General features: G+C 45.1%; 1 protein-coding gene across 7 annotated transcripts in view; it reads right to left on the bottom strand.

Moving 5' to 3' along the window:
- FOXP1 (forkhead box P1) overlaps positions 1-19,307 on the bottom strand; it is a 595,227-nt gene extending 575,920 nt beyond the window's left edge. For 3 of the 7 annotated variants that reach the window (XM_082637141.1, XM_082637140.1, XM_082637142.1), the window contains exons 1-2: positions 18,851-19,300; positions 16,778-16,923 (exon numbers count right to left, since the gene is read on the bottom strand). The gene's annotated coding sequence lies outside the window, so the exon portion shown is untranslated. Of the gene's footprint in view, positions 1-16,777; positions 16,924-18,850 lie in introns of all 7 variants that reach the window. The other 4 variants (XM_082637136.1, XM_082637137.1, XM_082637138.1 and 1 more) reach the window with 2 other exon arrangements.
- Between the last annotated feature and the right edge of the window lie 1,779 nt (positions 19,308-21,086).

The raw sequence follows: 21,086 nt of genomic DNA, 5'->3' as shown, positions 1-21,086 counted from the left end.
AAGCAATTCCCTATCAGCACCTTTTTAACAGGACCTTACTATTAAGATATTTTCTTCTGTTTTTTACCAATTCATTGTGTAAAATTCACTGTGTAAAACAGTCCCCACCAAATACATCTATTTGGGGCGGGCAGGGGGAGTTGTGTGCCCACAAGAAGCTAAACAGACTCAATAAGAAATTCAAATCAAGAATTGTTCAAGACGACACCTGCCTTCTGGCCTAATGGAAAAATCAATCTGTCAGGTTTTAATTAAGTGCTCAGGCTAGAAAGAAAAGGCGGCTGCTTATACTTGGTATACTACCTAGTGGAGTGTCCATAGTCAAAATGCGACCGAAAGCCCTATTTGTTATGGGAATGGTAACTATGTGTATAGATGACTCATTTGCTTCTGGGCGGCCATATATTTAGTAAATAAAAGGTGGAACGAGATGAATCCCATAAGCTTGTTGACAAAGACCTCTGTGAATAATGACAGAGTCTAAATGATGCTGTGTTAGAACATCTAACTGAGAATGTGCACAAATAAGCTGGGGAGACAGGGGATCAGGAAGTGATGTTTTCTCACCCAGTAGTAATGTCGGGTCAATAAAACAACAAGTGAGGAATATGTAAATCAACGAGTGAATGTGTGAATGAATGAATGAGTAAATGGAGGAACCCATGTGTTAATTCCATGATGTTCAGTAAAATAACTTACTTCTCCACTGTATGTTACACAGTCACTAAGAGATACACAAACACGCACGTCCCTCATCCACCACGATGGAGGCGGTTAAAAGTTCGGACCAAGCCCATCTGCATACAGGTGTGGCTGAACGAATAGGAAACAGCTCTGCTAACGTGGTTCACGACCACCGTGGGGAATTAGTTGGCAAATGTGCGATTCCCCCCTTTCCAACCTCATAGCGCACAGCTAGCTCATGCTCCGGCCACCCTGGCAGAGGTAGAGAAATAGAGACATCGAAAAGGGTGCGTGGATTACAAGTTAATAACTGGTCTGCACGTAGTGAGCTGTCCCGAGCAGCTCTGTTGTTCCCCTAGGAACTAAACACCAGACACCTTGCCAGGGAAAAATAATACAGACAGACTACGTAAACACATTCAAATCCCAAACCTGACTATAAAACCCTTGTGTAGTCTAACGTTTGACCCAACGAAAGTATCATTTCCAGCCCCTTTAGTGTGAAAATCAAGGTTGCTGAGAAAATTCAACAGGCAATCTGGGAAATAGCCAGATAGGAAGGCTCTGATGTCCACAGCCTCGGACTGTCAGGGGAGCAGAAGCCAGACAGGGGATCACTCACAGGAACCTATTTTCCCTTCCCTTCCTCCTTCCCTACCAGAGCTGCAGGCGGGGAAGCTGATGTTCTTCTCTATGGAAGAAAAAAAAGGCCTAGGCCCTCAAATGCTTCTGAAAGAGCAGCCGTTTTTTTTTTTATTGGAGTATAGTTGATTCATAATGTTGTGTTAGTTTCAGGTATACAGCAAAGTGAATCAGTTATACATACACATATATCCAGTCTTTTTTTTTTTTAAGATTCTTTTCCCATATAGGCCATTACAGAGTACTGAGTAGGACCCCTGTGCTATACAGCAGGTCCTTATTCGTTACCTATGTTACATATAATAGTGTGTATATGTCCATCCCAAGCTCCCAATGTATATCCCTCCCCTCCTTATCCCCTGGTAACCATAAGTTTGTTTTCTACATCCGTGACTCAGAAAAGACAAATATCATATGATATCGCTTATATGTGGAATCTAAAAAGAAAAGGGCACAAATGAACTTATTTACAAAACGTAAGTAGAGTCAAAGAGCAACCTCTCGAAGGCGGGGTACAGACACTGGTGCCACCCTGCTTCCGGCAACCTTTGGCTTCCTAAGAAGGCCACAGAGACATGGAGAGTCCCTCCCCCAGCCTGGCCCCCTGGGGGCTCCAAACAAACTCATCATACCCCTCCCCAGAAAAACACGTGCAGGCCTTCTCCCTGGGCTCCCAGAAACGGCCCCTGTGTCAGCTCAAACATCCTCCCAGCATTCACAGCCTTCTCAAACCGTCGTGTGCCATTGTGTCAGGAAGAGCTATTGTGCCCGACAGAAGAGGGCAGGACAGCAGAGGCCGGTGGGGAGAGAAACGTGGGGAATGTTGGAGGGAAGCAAGAAAGCGTGGGAGGGGAAGTGTTTAAATCTTCCCAACTTTTGTTATCATACCTTTTAAAGGAGGGAGTGAACTGCCAAGACCAGGTTCTAAAAAACCACAAATTTAGATAACAGGAATCACTCTTATTAATAATAAACCATCACCAAAAATCCAAGTGTTTATGACCAGCCAAAAGCTCTGTTACGTGCTCTGCATACATCTGCTGATTTATGCCTCCTGTTGGTCCAAACCCCAGCACCGTCACTGCCACTAACACACACCGAGTCCCAAAGACTCAGTCACTCGCTCAGGACACCGAAGCTACCAAGGGGCAGGGGATCTGTGCGAATTTCAGGAGAGAACAAACACCACTTGGCCCAAGGTAGAACATTCCAGAGTCATCCCATTAGGTTGAAATTCTACAACTTGGTACGGCAGGAAAAAAAAAAAAAAATCCCTTCTTTTTTTCAAACCCTGTTGAACCACCTTGGAGAAGTGCATTTAATCTTCATCAGTAAGGATGTCCTGACCATCCGAAGCAGAAGTACAACAGGCCACAAAATGAACTTTGCATTTTGTGTGGCTTGAGCCAATCACATCTCCATGACATAGGGCCTGGTTCACTGAGGTTCCTGAAGGCAATCAACCCATGCACCTCCAGACAGAATCTGCTTGTTTAATAATTAACACTTTAGGGCTTCCCTGGTGGCACAGCGGTTAAGAATCTGCCTGCCAATGCAGGGCACACGGGTTCGAGCCCTGGTCCAGGAAGATCCCGCATGCCGTGGGGGCAACTAAGCCTGTGCGCCACAACTACTAAGCCTGCACTCTAGAGCCCACGAGCTACAACTACTGAAGCCCGCATGCCACAGCTACTTATGCCCATGTGCCACAACTACTGAGCCCACGTGCCACAACTACTGAAGCCTGTGCCTCTAGAGCCCGTGCTCTGCAACAAAGAGAAGCCACCACAATGAGAAGCCCGTGCGCCGCAACGAAGAGTAGACCCTGCTCACTGCAACTAGAGAAGGCCCGTGTGCAGCAACAATGACCCAACGCAGCCAAAATTAAATAAATAAAATAAATAAATTTTTAAAAAATTAACAAGAGCAAAAACTCTTTTCTGAGGCTGCCTTCAGATTTTAGGTCCAGCAGACCTCTCCCAGGATGAAGCCAAGGGCAGGTGACAACGAAAAGCAATGAAGGTGACAGGGAGCAAAGGTACAATCAAAGCATCAAGCCACTGGGAGGAGGGCTAGAGAAGAAAAAGACAAAGAAGGAAAAGAACAGCATGAACAGGACTGGCTTCCCTCACAGGACCTTGCAAAATGCCTGCAGAGAACACCTCGTGCACAGGATGACCAATATTTTGCACTCAATGGATCTTACAACCCAGGAAGAGGAATGTGCTTTCACAGGGATTTGCAACCCAATCTGGGTTCAGTAATAGAGAGAAAGTCAAGATCGCTGAGTGAGCAGCATAGGAGGGGCTGAGCCTGCCACGTCTGTCCCAGCCCTGTCCTCTTGTCTTGCAGGAGAGGAAACCTTGGTACAAAAACGCAAAGCCCTTCAAGACAGTGTATGAATCCCAAGCAGGGCCAGCTTCATGGGGGTGTGACCTGTGCAGTCACACAGGGCCCCGTGCTCTGAAGGGCCCCAACTTGGTTTAATGTTTTGCTGTCACCATCTTGAAATTCTTAATATTTCACAGTATTTCACAAGGAACCCCCCCCCATTTTAATTTTGCACCGGGCCCACAAATCCCATAGCTGGTCCACTCTCACTTTTAGTTTGATGTTTGAATTTTCAAAAGTTTTACAAGACTTGGATTTTACTTCTACTTTTTTACAGATAACGTGCTTCACAGGCTATTTACACTCTAGGTAACCTGGCTTGGTTGTCACAGATTCTCAAAAGTTGATATTTAATACATACAGCAAGCGTGTCTTCACCTCACACCTAATCCATGCTCCAACCTGCAAACCAAAATGTGCTTAGTACGACCATCAGAGCCCGTGGAAAAGGAAAGATGTGACTAGTGGGTTTCATGGGGAAATAATGGGACCCAGGCACTTCTAACCTTGAAGGATTGAGAAAATCTGAACCACTCACTAAAACTCAATTCCAGATCCTCAACCTTATCTTATTTCGTTCATAATATAAACCTCCCAAACATGTACACACGCAAGTGTATACACACACGGGTATAACACGTGTATCCAGAGAAAAAGCTTACAGCTCCAGAGGCCTGTATGTACCCCTGGTCTCATATATGTTACAAACATCAGAGACACAGGTTGGTCCTGATGGTGCTGTCCTCCAGAAAATGGGGTTTCTTTGCAGAGGAAGAAAATATAAATGCATGCACTGGAAGACCAAGTACAGGTACACCTCAAAGACATTTCAGGATCAGTTCCAGACCACCAAAGTAAAGCGCATATCACAATAAAGCAAGTCACATAAATTTTTCAGTTTCCCAGTGCATATCAAAGTGATGTCTACACTAGACTGTAGTCCAGTGTGCAATTGCACTCATGGTGTTGTACATTCTATGAGTTTGGACAAATGTATAATGACATGCATCCACTATCATGGTATCATACAGAGTATTTTCACTACCCTAAAAATCCTCTGAGCTCTGCCTATTGGTCTCTCCCTCCCCCCACCCTGCAACCACTGATCTCTGCATTATCTCCACAGCTTTGCCTTTTCCAGAATATCATGTAATTTGGATCATACAGTATATGGCCCTTTCAGATTGGCTTCTTTCACTTAGTAATATGCATTTAAGGTCCCTCCATGTTTTTTTGTGGCTTAACTGCTCATTTCTTTTTAGTGCTGAATAACATTCCATTGTCTGGATGGACCATAGTTAGTATTTATCCATTCACGTACTGAAGGACACCTTGGCTGCTTCCAAGTTTTGGCAATTATGAACAAAGCTGGTATAAATGTTCACGTGCAGGTTTTTGAGTGGACATTAAGATTTTAACTGCTCTGAATAAACACTAAGGACCCAGGATTGCTGGATCGCCTGGTAAGAGTAAGCTTGGCTTTATAAGAAACCACCAAATGGTCTTCTAAAGTGACTTACTATTTTGCATTCCCACCAGCAATGAATGAGAGTTTATTTTTTAAAACATTGTTTCTGAGGTATTCATTCTAAGACTCGCCCCAACCCAATGACTAAGGATCTTTCACATGGCACCATGGAAGTTCAAGGGAAACATTCCATCCTTTTAAGCCGCTACTCAGCCCCCTAACACACGGTCCATGGTCAGGTTCCTTGGGATTTCCCCATTCCAAAGGCGAAGCTCTCCAGTGAGCCAGGCTCTGTGACCACCCATGATCTGAATTACGCACAGGTGTTTGAAAATACAGAGGGATCCAGCATAATTAAGAGCATTAAGCAATCATCTCAGCTCAAGGAGGCAGCTGAAGAAAAAAAGAACAGAGTTTGGGCACCACTTTGGGAAATACATTCCACAGCCTTTCACCAAGTTGAAATCTTGGCTTTGGACACACCTAAAAATGAGCCTGACCTGATCTGAGCTTCCAGTGGACATCTGCCAGATCACAAAAGTTGACCCAATTGGCCTGCTTTCCCACCGAAACGGCCGCCGCTGGAATGGCAGATGGTATGGCTGGTAAGACCCAACCAAGGATGGACAGGACTGTGGAAAGGAAAATGGCAGAACACAGCTGGTCAAGCCAGGATGGGGGTCTCTGCTATTAAGAGAACCGTTTTTACACTGCGTTTTCAAAAAATAACATCACAGCGGCCTTTGATCTGATTTTCTTCTTTTATAGACTTCCATCACCCTTTCTTTACGTCCTATAAAACATAGCTAATTACTCTTTTATTTTCTCTCTTATCACTTGGTACTGCTGTACAGTAGTAAAAGGACTGCTGACTCTACCCAGGGAAGCATGTCTTTTAGGGAGAAGTGCATTAGAAACCCCTTTGCAACAAAGGAGGCGGCGCCAGTGTTTTCCCCCAAGGTTTCAGGAACCTGGAAAAAGATGCTAAGTTACAAGGATGACTCCTCCTTAAATAAACCGTTACCAAGTATAACTTTATTTGTTATGAGAAACTCAAAAATTTTTTAAATTAAAGCCATTGTTTAATGGGCAACACTGACTCTAATGGGCCCTGCTTAACACACACCCGTCTTTTAAAAAGAGCTTTGTCCAAACATTTCCCCTTTGTTATATTTTTCTCCCTTCTCGAGGGAAACACTATCTACCTTTACACTCATTTTGTTTAACATCCCCAGTCATTTATGCTATTTACTGAGTACCTGATATTCCTAATAAAATGTCAGGACAAATATCCAAGTTGCCTAGGAGGAGAAAAAAAAAAAGTTTTCCCACCCTTCCCTGGCTGGTCAAGGTAAACAATTCTATGGCCCGAGTCAGTCAGCCAGGCTGACACAAATGCCTTTCATCTTTCCTCTGAAATTACAAAAGATGATCGTTTTACTCAGCCATAAGCCTAACTAAATCGATACTCTGTACACATCAGAATTAAATATGTTCTCTCTGCTCAAAATGAACAGTGTATTATTTATCACTAAATTTAATGACAAAAAAAACCTGGTAACTCTCTCCGATTATACCACTGATTTCATCTAGTTCCGCATCATCGATTCTTTTGGTCATTAGCATAATCACAGAGCACCAGCTCCGGCTTAGGCAGCAAGTTTGATAACAGAGCTGAAAGGAGACACACACTATTTTAAAAACATGTTCCGATTTTCATCTAAGTATATCTTTATTTATGTGGCTTTCTTACCATAAAGATGCCAGTCCTTGAAAATATGCAGAAATCACTTTCTACTCTGAAGAACAAGGTGCTTATATCATAACAAGAATACAGAAGTATAAAGTGCCTGTTAATTAAACATCGCTTTTTAACTTGCTACCCTGCATATGTAACTGTGAAGTTCTAAACCAAGTCTTTAAAATTAGAATGAGAAAATGGCTAGGATCCTTCAAATGAATGCCTCGTCTGTCTTGTTTTGTTTTTTCCTCCTTCAATGTAAGAGATCAGCCACTTGATTTATTATTTTTTTGAAAACAAATTCCCTGGTAAATGTGTGACTTTAAAGTTTTTCCCTCCCCCCACAAAACAAAACAAACGAACGAACAAAAAAACACTGGTAAATGAGCATATTATGAAGATGTGGCCAGGACTGACAGTTTCACATCCATCCTACATTTTCAATGTACAGGACGGCAGAACGCTGCTGGGTTTTAAATTCAAGCGTGAAGAGCTTGCCTTGAATTAATATTCAGCACTTTAAAAGGTTCACACGGAAAAATGAATAAACTACAGCCACGTGCATTCATATGAATGAATTTTACTAATGGTACCGAACAAAAAAAAACCAAGTTACTAAAGAACACATATAGGAGGATAGCATCAAAACACATCTTGAACACGCAAAAGAAGACCCTATATTTGGGGGAATACAATCATATGTATTAAAAGTATAATGAAAGCCATGGGGTGGAAAACAGCCAGCTGAGAGCAGAGGTCACCTCCAGGGTAGAAGGATTGGGCTAAGATATGCCAGGAGCCTCTTCAACCTGGATCAGAAATACATTCTTTCTGAAGCTGAGCAGCAGGTACATGGGGGCCCATTGAATTATTCTCTGAATTACACTTTTTTGGTGTCTTACACATTTCATAACAAAAATCGAAAGCTGTAAGTGCATAGTTTTAAGAGAAATTGCTTTGTAAATATCTGCCAGATTTCCTTCCTCAAAAGTCTCTCTCAACTCACAGATCAAAGTGCTTGAGGCCAAGGCATCGCATTTTATTCAACAACTGGGGCACTTGTTACAATACCAAAACCCCCATATAAACTCCATTTGCACCATTTTCAAAAGTCTCACAACTACCTTGAAGAACTTTCCCACCTCAGTATTCTGCCAGGGAAAAGTCCTCTCTGCCACAGAGATGATTTCTGTAGCTAGTAAAAGCCACTGTCCTGCTTCCTAACTGAAATAAACAAAAACAAACACAGAAACGACATCTCTCTTTAAGTATCTTTTTAATTGTGAGTTGACGCAAATACACACACAGGAAGAATGAGCTAGAATCACAACTTATGTATTATCTGGGGACAAAGGGCTCTAAGGTAAATGTTTTGCCAGATGGGGAGTTGATTCCTCCCCCCGCACACACACCCTATCCACAACGCCATCCCCATCCCCAAATATTTAAACCTTGTGCTGCTGTTGCCTTAAGGACAGTAAGACAAAAGGGAGAAGCATCCCCAGTCAGCAGCGAGGATGACTTGCTCCTACAAGTATAAGAATTTGTTGTAAGCTTACCCAAGTTAGGACAGCGCGTTTACTGTCAACAGGCCATCATACTGCAACAAAAGCCATTACTTAGAAAATAAGATGAACACATTTAAGTGACTGAACCCTTCCCTAAGCCCAGAGAAGGCATGCAAAACAGCGGGTCTGCAACAACACGCCTGACGAAGCCCCTAAGAGAAAACCCCAGATTGAACCATTTTCCACTGTAATAGACTATCTTCTCCAAAATTACTGACAGTTGGATGTGGACAGCGATATTCTCTAAAGAGGTCCCACCCAACCCCCGCTTCTCAAGGTTCAACTAACTTTCTTCCAAATAATTAAATGCAGCAAACTTTCTATTAGAAAATTTCTGTAATACGTCACTAGAAAGGGTCGTCATTGATTCCCTAATGATAAATCAGTTAATTACTTAATCTTTCTTAATGAAATGATTAACATCTTTTCAACAAACAAGGCAGAGTGATTTAACGTCACACTGTAGATTTCATCCACTGCTGACAGTTACAGTAAGACCATGCAGCCTCGACGATGCACTTTCTAGTTTTTCAACCAGTCCCGTTTTTCATCTTTTATAGAAAACCTCCATGCAAAGTTAGAGACACTCTAGTTTTAAAACTTGGCCCATCAGAGGTTGTTTTTTAAGCCCTTCAGGGTCTGAACAGAAATAAGAGAACTTTGTATTACAGGGATATTCCAAATGCCACCCAAACCCAGAGCCCAAGCAACTGTGAAGTTCGAGACATAGAAACAAGTGCCAACTTTTTGGTTATCTATTAAAATGAAGCCACACCCAAAGTCAAGTGGCAATTTTTTATGTTTTACTTTAGGTGAGGGCGTTTTGGACCAACACTTTATTGCTGGGTAACTTCAAAAGGTATATTACTGGGCCTCCCTGGTGGCGCAGTGGTTGAGAGTCCGCCTGCCGATGCAGGGGATACGGGTTCGTGCCCCGGTCTGGGAGGATCCCATATGCCGCGGAGCCGCTGGGCCCGTGAGCCATGGCCGCTGGGCCTGCGCGTCCGGAGCCTGTGCTCCGCAACGGGAGAGGCCACAACAGTGAGAGGCCCGCATACCGCAAAAAGAAAAAAAAAAAAAAAAAAAAAAAAGGTATATTACTAATACAGATGAAAAACATCTATACAACTTTTATTTAAATAACTCTTTTGATCTTAGTGGAGAGATCTTTAGCTGAAGCCCTGAATAGTTAAACAAGCCTCCTTAGCATTTTATCTTCCTTTATCTCATAATCTTGGAGGATGCATTTGTCTTAGGATTCTGCTTGCTTTATTTGTGTGGCATCCTTGGTGAGGCTACTTCCATCAATATTCCTGCAGGCCCCATCACCATACAATGAGAGAGAATTTCCCAAGATGCCTAGGAAAATCAACGTACTTAGACCAGCAGGGTTAATCTAATGGGTAAACAGGTCAGATTTTTAAATTAAGATGAAATACTTGGAGAAAAAAAAAATTCCAGCAAGCCATCTGACACTAATTGGTAGCTACAACATGACAACGCCCACTGGAAACATGGAGGCAAGCGAGGCATAATTTGAAAAGAAATGCCTGGTACTTGGTGAGAACGACCGATGTGCCACATTGTTTCTACCACTCACCTGAACTGTGAGGCTCTTGTTCTGCCTCTATTTCTCTAAGTACCTAATGTTTCTTTTGGTGCTTGAGTCTGGCAAGGGAACCCATATTCCTTTCTTAGGTTTCATGAAGTCCAAAGAGTAAAGTTAAACCCTTAAGAAGAGTTATAAGATTCCTCCAATGCTGATCTTTGAGGAGTCCAGTTCTCCCACTTTGGTGGGCATCAGAATCACACGGGGAGCTACTCAGAAATGCAAAGGCTGCCCCCACCCCCGATATGGCACATCCAGGCACACCGCGACTACGTCTGTGTTTGGAATGACAGCTCTGCTGCGATTCCAATCCTCGTGCATACTTAAAAACCACCAGCTTTGATTCTTAATAGAAATCCAAACACATTAAAAAGAACACAGGTCTCAAGATAAAACAAAAAATTAGTCGGTAAAATCCAAGTGAAGATAAAGATTTCAGTTCCACAATCTTTAGGAGCAGAAATCACTTGGTCCATGGGTCTCTGTTTAGTGTGCATCAGAATTACCCCAGGGGAGATCTGTGAACAATGCACATTCGCACGTCTGTCTGCAAAAGTTCTCATCGAAGGATCTGTGTTTTAACAAATCGCCCCTAACATGTACACACGCACAGACACACAATGACCTGGAAGCAGGTGAGCATGGGAACTCGCTTTGAAACATGTTGAACTCGGACCAACAACAGCCCTCTTCCACTTCGCATAGGAGTATCCGCCTCCACCTCTGTGCTTACCTGTCCCCGGGAGAGGAAGCCTCCAGCTCCTCTGATGGGGCATCACCAACTCAGGGGAGAGGCTCTGGGACAGGAGAAACTCATGCCAAACTCACATCACTCCCTCCCCCCAGGAGCTGCAGTCACTGTCCTGAGAGCACCAAGAACGTCTTTAAAAGTCTGAGTAACTACATAGCCCCGGTGCCCTTAGATCCTTAAGCTCGAAGAACATATCTTAAACACTCCCCCTAATTCAAAGACAAGGAACCAGGAGCAAGAAAAGTCACATTATAATTCAACTGCAGAGCCAGGAGGGAGAAAAGGAAACCTCATAAATTCTGCTTCTGAGTTGACGCTAGGACTGTTATTCAGTGTCCTAGCCAATAAAGCTGATCACAGAATTAGCTAAAACCAGAGAATCTGGCAAACTGTGAATGTCCACGTGAATGACTACTAATAAGTAAGTCTGTATCCAAAAATAAAATTCAGGAAAACATCTCTGTCCCATCCTAAGTGAGTATATTCTATTTAATACAAACAGGGACCCAATAATGTCAGGTTCAGGTCCACTTTCCTCCCCTGAGCAAATTGTCCTCTAACATGCTAGCCCCAGATATTTTCAAACTATTGAAATAAAACAGAATGACATGAGCTTTCTAATCAGTGATTCCTCCATTTCAGCTTTGTGTCTGAATTAGCAGCAGTTAGAGGAAAAGAACCCATCTGAGAGGGGTCCTGAGTAGCGAGAACTAAATAGTAAACAGAACACTTGAACACAATTTTGCATGTGTTCATGCTCCTTTATTTAAAAAAAAAAAAAAAAGAACCTATTTTATTGAAAATGTGATTTGGAAAGAAAGTGCAATTAGCTTTGCACAGGCCCTGCCGAGATGTTCCTGAACACACCAGACATATGTAAATATTTCGTGATATCAGTTCCAATTGAGTAGACCTGTCAAGATATTTACAGGGCTTGACAGTACTTCTGTCTTTAATTAAATTTTTGTCCAGATATTCTAATGTCATTTAAATAGATTATTAGTTGTCAGGATCTAATATAAATTTTGTTTACGATTTAGTTACTTTAAGTACTCAGATTGAAGAAACTAATTTAACCCCACACGTGAGCAGCTTCAAGCGTCAAGACCACTAAAAAGCTTCCACTGCCCTTTGCACTCTTCCAATAGTCTTAAATTACTACAACTTAACGGCAAATATCGAGGCACAAAATGGAGCCCCTCCCCCACTTTTTTAAAAGCAAATAGCTTGGGGAGGGTCATACGGAAAAACCCATCTATGTGCATATTCAAGTTCCAGATTCTTTCTTTCAGGCAGCCAGTTCTCCCAGTGGCTGGCTTGGTAGGAAATGTTTTTCTCACTTTCGATCTCATAAAATCACTACCAAACACCTGTTGTACACAAGGCAGGGCATGTATTAAAAACTGGTGTCAGGGGATTTCAAAAAGAAACACAAGTCTTGCAGAGACATCCTCCAGCTAATTCGGTCAAGAGATTTTCATGACTGGGTAAAACAGTACGAGCAAAGGGATGCAGCTTCTGGCACAACCTTCTTGTGAATGGGAGCTGACTTCTAAATAAGGCCCGAAAAATGCCTTAGCCCCAACTGACTGTAATTAATAAAAGTAATATATTAAAGAAACAAAGAACACTGTCAAATTGTCTTCCCTGACTGCCATGCGCTTTACCCCACTGTACTTCCTCTTTGCAGAATACCAGCCTTGGCAGCCATTATTGCAAGAACATTATCTATGGGATGCAAAACCAAAGCACTTCTTGAAATCAAACGTTCCTCACAACATTTATTTTTAGGTTGGCAGCACAAGCCAAATCTGCTTAATTTCCATTAACCACATCATCACATGCACATCAAAATAAACTATGTGGGTCCCAGGGGGAAAAAAAAACAAGTGTCATGCATAAGATACCCCATATTTGGTCAGGTTTCCCTGTTTCAGGAATTTGCCTCATCTCATGGCCCTCTGACGTTCTAGCTTTCGGAACCTCTACCCTTAATTCAGCCAAGCACCAAGGAAGAGAAAGATTTTTAAAAATCAGTTTAAGATGGTTCCTTGGACGGCACACGTATGGCAAAGTGACTCACAGACCAGTGTAACAAGGCACAGGGAAGATCGTTTAGAAATCACACCAGCCCAACTTACTTGGCTTGCTGGCTTGATTAACACACTCAGTGTTTGATCACCTGGTGGGATTACTACCATCAACTAAAGAAAAAAAAAATCCCCTACAAATAGTAAAAGTCCATGTTGGCTGGTGTATAAAGTTCACCTGTCTATTCAGCAGATGACTCTCTTAAGGTTCTTTCTTTAGAAGACAAACCCCTACTTGCTGGAGACCTTTATATACTCTAGGTCCAAAAAAACATACTTAAAAAAAAAGAACAATACTGCTGGCTTAGCAAAAATGACATTTACTGTGACAGAATTCTATAAAAGGAGTATGACACCTAACAGGATAAGAAAGGAAAAGAAAAAGCCCCAAGCAAAAAAATTTCTTTGAGAAACAAAAATACCACCTGTGCAAATCTAGCTATGCTCTGGAAGCCCCTTTTCAGCCATAGAGAACCAGCTCCTGCTCGGTGCCTTGAAGTTGCAATTAAATTGTAGTAATTTAAGATTATCGGGAGAGCAAAGGGCAGTAGGAGCTCTTTGGAGGGCTTGCCTCCCCACTTAATGCTCTTCAGTCAGGGGTTAAATGAGTTTCTTTAATGTAAGTACCTTAAAGTAACTGAATCATAAACAAAATTTATACTATTTTCTGACAGCCTGCAATCTATTTAAATTTTATTAATGGGTACCTAAGATTATTTTTAAAAGACAGAATCCTTGCAATGCCCAGTAAATATTCTTGGCATCCCCACCGAAAAGTAATCAGTACTTCATAATACCTAAATTGAACACACACGCGTTTGCGGGATGCAGACTCTTTACAAGATAACATTTCAAAAGTGAGTTTGCATCTTAAGTAAAACCTGAAAACCAAATCAACAGCACAATAAGATTGGCCGCAAAGAGGAAGCTGGGTTCAGAATAAGTTGTCACATCGGCTCTATACTCCCTTCTCTTCCTTTATGTTGGCATTGGACGTGGGGGGTATATATATATTTGTTGAGGAAATATCACAAGTCTTCTGTTAATTTAAACAACTGCTGAGAACAGACCTATCCTTCAGTAGAGCCTCCGAATGCAAAGGCCGGGGCTAGAGTCTTAAGAGAAGCAAGGAAGCAAGGAAAAACTTAGTAACAGAAAACCATGCCCAGGCTCAACATTAACCCAGTTAACTTTTGTTATTGTTGGTACAAATGATTTAACTAGAAAGTATTTACAGCTTTTTAAAAAACATTACATATTGCAGAAAATTGCCTAATAGCATCCATGTGTATGTTTAACTCACATTGTTTAATGATACAATAAAAGGTATATCCAATAAAAGCTACAGACTTTGAAACATGTTGGGCACTCTGGTTATGAAACTCTGACTTAAAAAAAACACAAAGTGCTTACTATGTGATTGACATTTGTTCGTTACAAATGCAATCCTTCAATGACAATTATTTTTATTCTTCTCTGTGTTTAGTTGTCCTTTTTCCTACTTTGTTCTAACTTAATTTGAAATGACATTTAATTTGGGGATAGTTTATAGCTTAAAAAAAAGTGTTACACAGTTTATACTCCAGCATTTAAATATAAACACAAAATCTTTCACAGGTCTCCAGCAATACAACCCCCTTAATTTGAGGCAGTTAATTTGAAAAGCTGATGTTTCTTTCATTATACTTTGATAAACCTGTGAAAACAAAATGCTAAAGTAATTACTGTTACTACTCCCTTTAAAAATGTAAAGCAGTTAAATTTTCCTAGACAACAAGCAAGGACAAGTTACAGAGAACTTGAATAAAAGTAGCAACGTGGTCATGCTGAATGTCAATCTAAAAAAAGAGGTTATGTCTAATCTGGAGAATGCTCCCTCTCGCCTTTTTAAATTCCAAGAGTGGGCTGACACAAAACTTCATCACCAGGGATTTTTTTTTTTTTTTTTTTTTTAAGCTTCACATCAGATTTCAACCCTCACATACAAAACCTTGGCTTCCCTGACAAGGCAGATCTTCTAAACTTGATGTGAGAAAACGTTATCTAACTCTAGTGTAGGAGTCTAATGTTGGTAAAAAAGAATTCCACTGCACAGTTCTGGGTAGCAAGACAACCTCCAGAAGACTTACTATCCTTTTAATGCCCTTTTGGGTACATTCTCTTCATAAATAAGAATGCATTATAAAAATAACTTGTTTAGCTACTCAGCATCTATAAGGAACTCAAATGCTGCCTGGAGAGGGGCTGAATATTTCCTTCCAAGCAAGCCTCTGCTTGCACAACAAAGATCAGCATTCGCAATGGTCCATTTCTGCATTAGTGAATATATAGCTTTGCTGCTTGATCGAATAGTCCAGGGTTCTCCGTGTAGAGCTCCTGACAACAACCCAGCAGCAGTTCTGTTTGATCTCTCCTGCTTCCTTAATTTGGGTTGTCAAGGTTCAGCAGTTGGAGGCTGTTTACTTTACTTTTCCAAAAAAAAAAACCTGATTTTTTTTCTCCCTCTCATACAATGACTAATCCAAAGACTAAGGGGGGGTGAAGTGGGGTGCAGCCAGTGACAAGATGTTAAACCTTTTTTCCCCCCTTTGCATTGAGATTTTAGCTGACACCGTTTGAATGGAACTAGTTGAGTTCCTTTTAATATTTTTAATACTCTTTGATTATGAGACCTTTCAGAGATGCAAAAGACTCATTCCTGACCTCTGAAACTGTGAGCCCAATTTTCTTTTCCTGGCCTTAAAGAGATGGGTATTTTCACTTTGAGAATCAAAACTCTAGTGGAATTCTCAAAAAGATTCAATACATTTCTCTCTGGAATCAAAAATAATAGGAACTCCTGTGTCTCAATTATACAGGATAACCCTTGGTAGGAAACACCTGAACTCTTACTGTTTCTCTTCAAATTCTAGTTAAGACATCCCTCCCTAAATTGATTCTCACTGTGGAAAAAACGAGGGGAAGGGAGATGAAAGATAGAAATTTGGAAATATTCTTCAATGTATTTTCAGCAGGAGAAAAATTTCTTAACTATCCCTCAGGTTTTCTCAACTCAGCTATTGTGCCAGCCCTAAATCCTGAAGCCTACGGACAACCAAAGGTAAAGTGTAGACGGTTTCAATGTGTAGACTCCTTTCAGGGGGAATACAGAATGGCCCTCCAACATTCCTGTCTAAAGAGCAGTAACAAAAAGGGAAACTCGAACTTGGAAAATACCTGTGACCGGACATGAGCAACACCAGCCCCTCATAAACGGGCTGGAAAAGCTCAAATGCAACCAAATGAAATGTTTATATTAATTCCATTATTCCGCCCAAGCCTCACAGCTGAGGGCTGGGGGGTAGGGGGCGGGGCTCAGAGGAAGAAAATAAGTTTCATTTCGGGTTTTCTGGTCTAGCAAAAGGAAAAGGAATTAAGACGAACGTGTAGGATGAGCCCAGACTAAATCAATACACTTTGTAATCAGCCCGGCAAGGGTATTTGGACACAATGACTTGGAAATAATTAACAGTTAAAAAGGGGTGGGGGGGGGAGTGGGGTGAGAAGGGGAGCGAGGGATGTCATCGTATTTTATCAGAGCACTTTACACTCCGTGCTAAACTTTGATCTCCAGATTTTCGGATTTCGGAAAGAAAAGAGGAAAAAAGGAGAAAGTCCAGTATTTCAAAGCACCTACCGGCTTGAGGATGGGCACATTTCCTGGCTCCGGCGCCAGATCGCTGCGCTCGCGCCGCCCATGCTGGGGCTTTGGGCGCAGAGAGCCCCCGGGTACAGCCCGAAGCTCTAGGGTGTCACCGGCCCTTGCGCCCCCGCCCGCGGCCGCCTCGACTTACCCGCGGAGTCCGGGGAGGGAGTGGGAGTGCCGCCTTCACGCCCGCGGAGGAGGCGCCGGCAGCACCATGGTCCCCGGCGCCGCAGCCGCTGCCCCTTGCCCGCTTGGCTCGCCGCGCGCTATCCTCTTCTTGCAAACTTTCGGATTCTGCGGTCGACAAGAAACCGGGGCGACCCTCAGCAAATCTTCCCGGTGCAGGTTGGGGGGAACTGAGTGGGGCGGGATAAATGAGTAGCCTGGGGGGCCAAGACCGAGAGGGCGGCGGGCTCGAAGGACCCGCGAGCGCGCGTGGAGGGAAGAGAGGATGTGGCCCAGGGATTCCCTGCAAGGAGCCCGAGACCGGGAAATCGGCCCGAGCCGAAGTCTCAGCACCTTCCCCGGGATCTTACAAAGTTGCAACAACAAAAAAGGAGGTGGGGGGGAGGAAAGGGGGAGGGGTGGAATAGGGATACGATCGCAGGCGCAAGGTTTGGAGTTACAACTGTTTATTTAGTCCTTATTCTCACAGGGGGCGGGAGCTGCGCCGCAATCGGGGGTGGGGGGGGCGGGTTGCAGGCAGCGATTTCGAAGCAAACACTTGGGAGGGGGGCCTGAGACTTTGTTTCTGGGCGCGAAGCTCCCCGGCGCCCGCGTGTGTCACCACCAGTCTCCGGGGACCGAGGCGGAGCTCACAACAGGTGGGGAGGGGGACTAGCCGAGGGCCAAAAAGAAGAAGGAATCAAAGTTTCCGAGCGCGGCCGTATCTGGGGAGGAGGGGGGCGGGAGGCGGAGGCGAGGGGAGGCGGAGGCAGCGAATGACCGCGACCCCGCGGCAACTGGCAAACTCCTCCGGCTCCCGGCGCCGCCACCGCGGTCCCCACCCGAAGCGCACACCCGCCCGGCTCGCCGGCTGGCTCAGCTGAATCCTCTCTGCGGGGCAGGAATGGAGCGCTGGGAGCCCGGGAGGAAAGCGGCGCGCAGCAGAGGAACGGAGAGCCATCGGCAGCCGGGACAGGGCCGAAGGGTCTCGGCGACTCACGCACGTCTCAGGACATATCGGGACTTGGGAAATCCCCCGTTCCCCAGGCTTAAGAGGGACGTATACCCCGAAAGTACGTGTGATGCAGCGGAGAGGAATCCGGGCGCGGCGACTCCCCGCAGCGCACCCTGCTCCCACTCCCACCCGCCGAGCTGGCCACAGCGGCCTCGGATCCCTCGCGGGGAGGCTGGGTTCGCCGGGCCGAGCGCGCGAGGGGGTACGTGTCTAGCTGGAGGTGCGCGGGTGTGTGTGTGAGTTTTCTGGGCTCCGGGGTGCGGCACAGGACTGCCCCCGCCGCCGAGTTCGGGGCACGGTGTGCGTGGCACCGGAGACGTCCCCAGCCGCGGGGCCTAGGGCGCAGACGTTCCCAGTCATTCCGCTGAGGCCCGCGGAGCAGCCCCGGGGCACCGAGGGGGAAAACACTCGTGGAGAGCGAAGGGAAAAAGTTTGCTCCAAGTCCAAACTTTGGGCTCCAGAGGCACCCGGCGCGCGCCCCCTCCCGCCGCAGACCTGACCCCGGGCCCCGGGCCCCGCGCCCGCCCGGCTTCTGGGCAGGCACCCCGACGCCGGACACCGAAAGTTGCGCCAGGCGGCCTGGGATTCTCGATTCCTCTCCCCGCTGCAACCGTGAAGAGCGCAGAGCGACGCGTGAAGGGGCTGAGGTGAAGGAGAGATCGCCTCCTCGCCGCTGCAGCCGCCGCAGCCCCCCCCACTCCATTTGACTTATGGAAATGCACCCAAGAGTGCGGGCGCCGCCGGAGTCCCCTCCACCGCCCCCCGCGCCAGTCCGCAACCCCCAGCCACCCGGGAGCCCGGGCCCCGACCCGGGGGAGAGAGAGGCTGCCTCTGGGGAGGGCTGGGGGAGATGCACGTGGAGCCGGGAGATGGGAAGTTTTTTTTTTCCTTTTTTCTTTCTTTCTTTTTCTTTTCTTTTTTTTCTTTCTTTCTTTCTTTTTTTTTTTTTTTTTTTTTGTTGTTGTTGTTTAAAGTGGTCGGAAACAAGGCAGGAGGCGGCTTGGGAAAAAGTGGAGCAGAAATGGAAAAATACAAACTCACCCGCTGCAAATGGTCTCTCGGTGCAAACTAAGGTGTTTTCGGGCCTTTCCCCGCGCGCGCCCACTCCCGCCCGCGCGCGCACACACTCACTCGCGCATACACGCGCGCACACACACGCACTCCCGGGCGAGGGCCGGGCTGCCGCGAGTACAGCATGCAACCGCCACACAATAAATAACAATAGATTCCTCCGCTCCGGACTAGCTTTCCGGAGCCCAGCCAGCGGCGGCGGCGGCGGCAGAGGCGCGGACGACGTCGGGCCGGGGGCGCTACCCCTCCCGCCCCCTGGGCTGCGGCCGGGGCCCCTTCTCCATCTTACGCACCCCCAAGCCACCTCCGGAGCGCGAGCCGGCTCGCCCCCCTTCCCCGAGCCACTCGGGCGCTGGCACCCACCCCCCTCCCCCGGCCTCCCGGAACAAATAAATAAATAAGGCGCGCGAGAGGCCAACACGTCGCGGAGGGAGATGTTGTTATTTTTTGCTGTTGTGCGTCCCTGACGTCACATCCACCTGCTGGGTAAACAACAAGGCTCGCAGCAAAAAAAAAAAAAGAAAAAGAAAAAAGAAAAAGAAAAAAAATCGCAGTTGCCAAGGGGGTGGGGCGGGGATTGGGGGCAAGGGGAACAGGGAGGTGGGAGTGAGGGGTGTACAGGCTAGATGGGGACGAGGAGAAGGAGGCAGAGTCCCGCAGACCAGAGAGAGGAAGGCAACGCCAGAGCAGTCCCTGGCAGAAGAGGGATCAGGCAAGAAAGACCTGGAAAATGAGGGGCATGGGGGAGGGAGATTCCTCAGAAGATGGGGAAAGGGGCGCCCATTCAGACACCGGAAAAAAACGAGAGGGAGAGTGTTAACAACTAGGGACGAAGATGGGAATGCGATGGCTATTTGCTTGGTTTCTGAGCTAAAAATACAGAAGGAAGGGGAGAGGAAAGACAAGCATGTGAGTTTCCTCCAGTTAAAAGTGAAAGTGTTTTGCCATCAGTGACAGTTGAAGGAGGGGGAGGTAGGGTGGTGTTTTCAACCCCCTTTCTCCTTCTCTCCCGTCCTCCCTCGGTCTCTCCTCTTTCTTTCTGCACTTTGTCCAATGAAAGAAGGCGAGTTCGGGAGGTGAAAGTTCAACAGAAGGACAAACCCCTGTTTGCAAGAAATAGAAACCCGCCAGTGAGGGTTTTTTTTTCCCCCTGTATTTCTGAATCAGGAGAGTGTAATGTGGGACGCTTCCCCCCACTTCCTTGTCAGAGTCACTGCAGGAATGTGTAGTTAGATCCACTTTAGGCGAAAGTGGCTGCGTCGGGAGCTGTGTTCTTGCCATGGTTTCTCTTAGGAAAACGCCCAGGGGGCTAGCGTGTCAATCAGTTGTTTAACACAAAATACCTGCTCTCCCAGAGATCAGTCACATGCAAAAAGCTTTGTCCAATTCTTTGAAAAGGTGACTTTTTTTTTCTTTTTGCTGCTTTGAAGTTCGGTGGAATTTAGAAATTTGAAGGAGTGAATTAGGAGCCTGAATGAAATGTTTTTGGAATATACATATACATGTATAAAACAAGAGACACACGCATTTCTTTCACTATTATCAACACAAATAGAGGAGGAAGAAGCCTTTCTGTTTCCAAGGTGTGACTTAGAAAGATATAGGGCTCTAGGGCTTGTTGTTGTTAACAGAAATAATTTTTTTTCAGACCCATCACCCCAACCTCCCAGCATTTCCAGTTACTGGCTAGGTGGTGTACCAGGGCAACTCTTTATGAGAATTGAAAGCCACTCCTGTGGATTCCTACGAAGTACTTGGAGAGAGGGAGACAACGGAAGGGGGTGGCGATGGGAGGGGGACACTAGTGCTGTCCCCTTGGTCTTGAGACCAGTGCAGTTGTAGATAATCAATATCCCGAAAAAGTTATTACAAATTCTTCTGGATAATGTCTTTATACAAATATTTTTAAACATTCATTTACAGAAGAATTCTAAATCTCAAGTTCAATAATAGCATAAGACTACCACTTTAAAATTCTGTTTTGCAAGTAAAAAAAAAAATTCACTCATGCTACTGAATAAAGCCAGAGACAGGGAGACTGCGCTAAGGTAATTACAACATAGTAGAATTCATGTAAATGCATGCTGTGTAAGATTCCAGGCTATCCAGGCAAAACCATCCATCAGATCATTTAGACTAGAATCCACATAAAGAAAATGCATTTTACTTCCTGTAGCACTTCCTAGCTTCCTAGAGGCTAGGGTTG

Source organism: Mesoplodon mirus (assembly GCF_964341445.2).
Source record: "Mesoplodon mirus genome assembly, chromosome: 12".
NCBI lineage: Eukaryota > Metazoa > Chordata > Mammalia > Artiodactyla > Ziphiidae > Mesoplodon > Mesoplodon mirus.
This window is presented reverse-complemented; position numbering and strand designations above follow the sequence as displayed.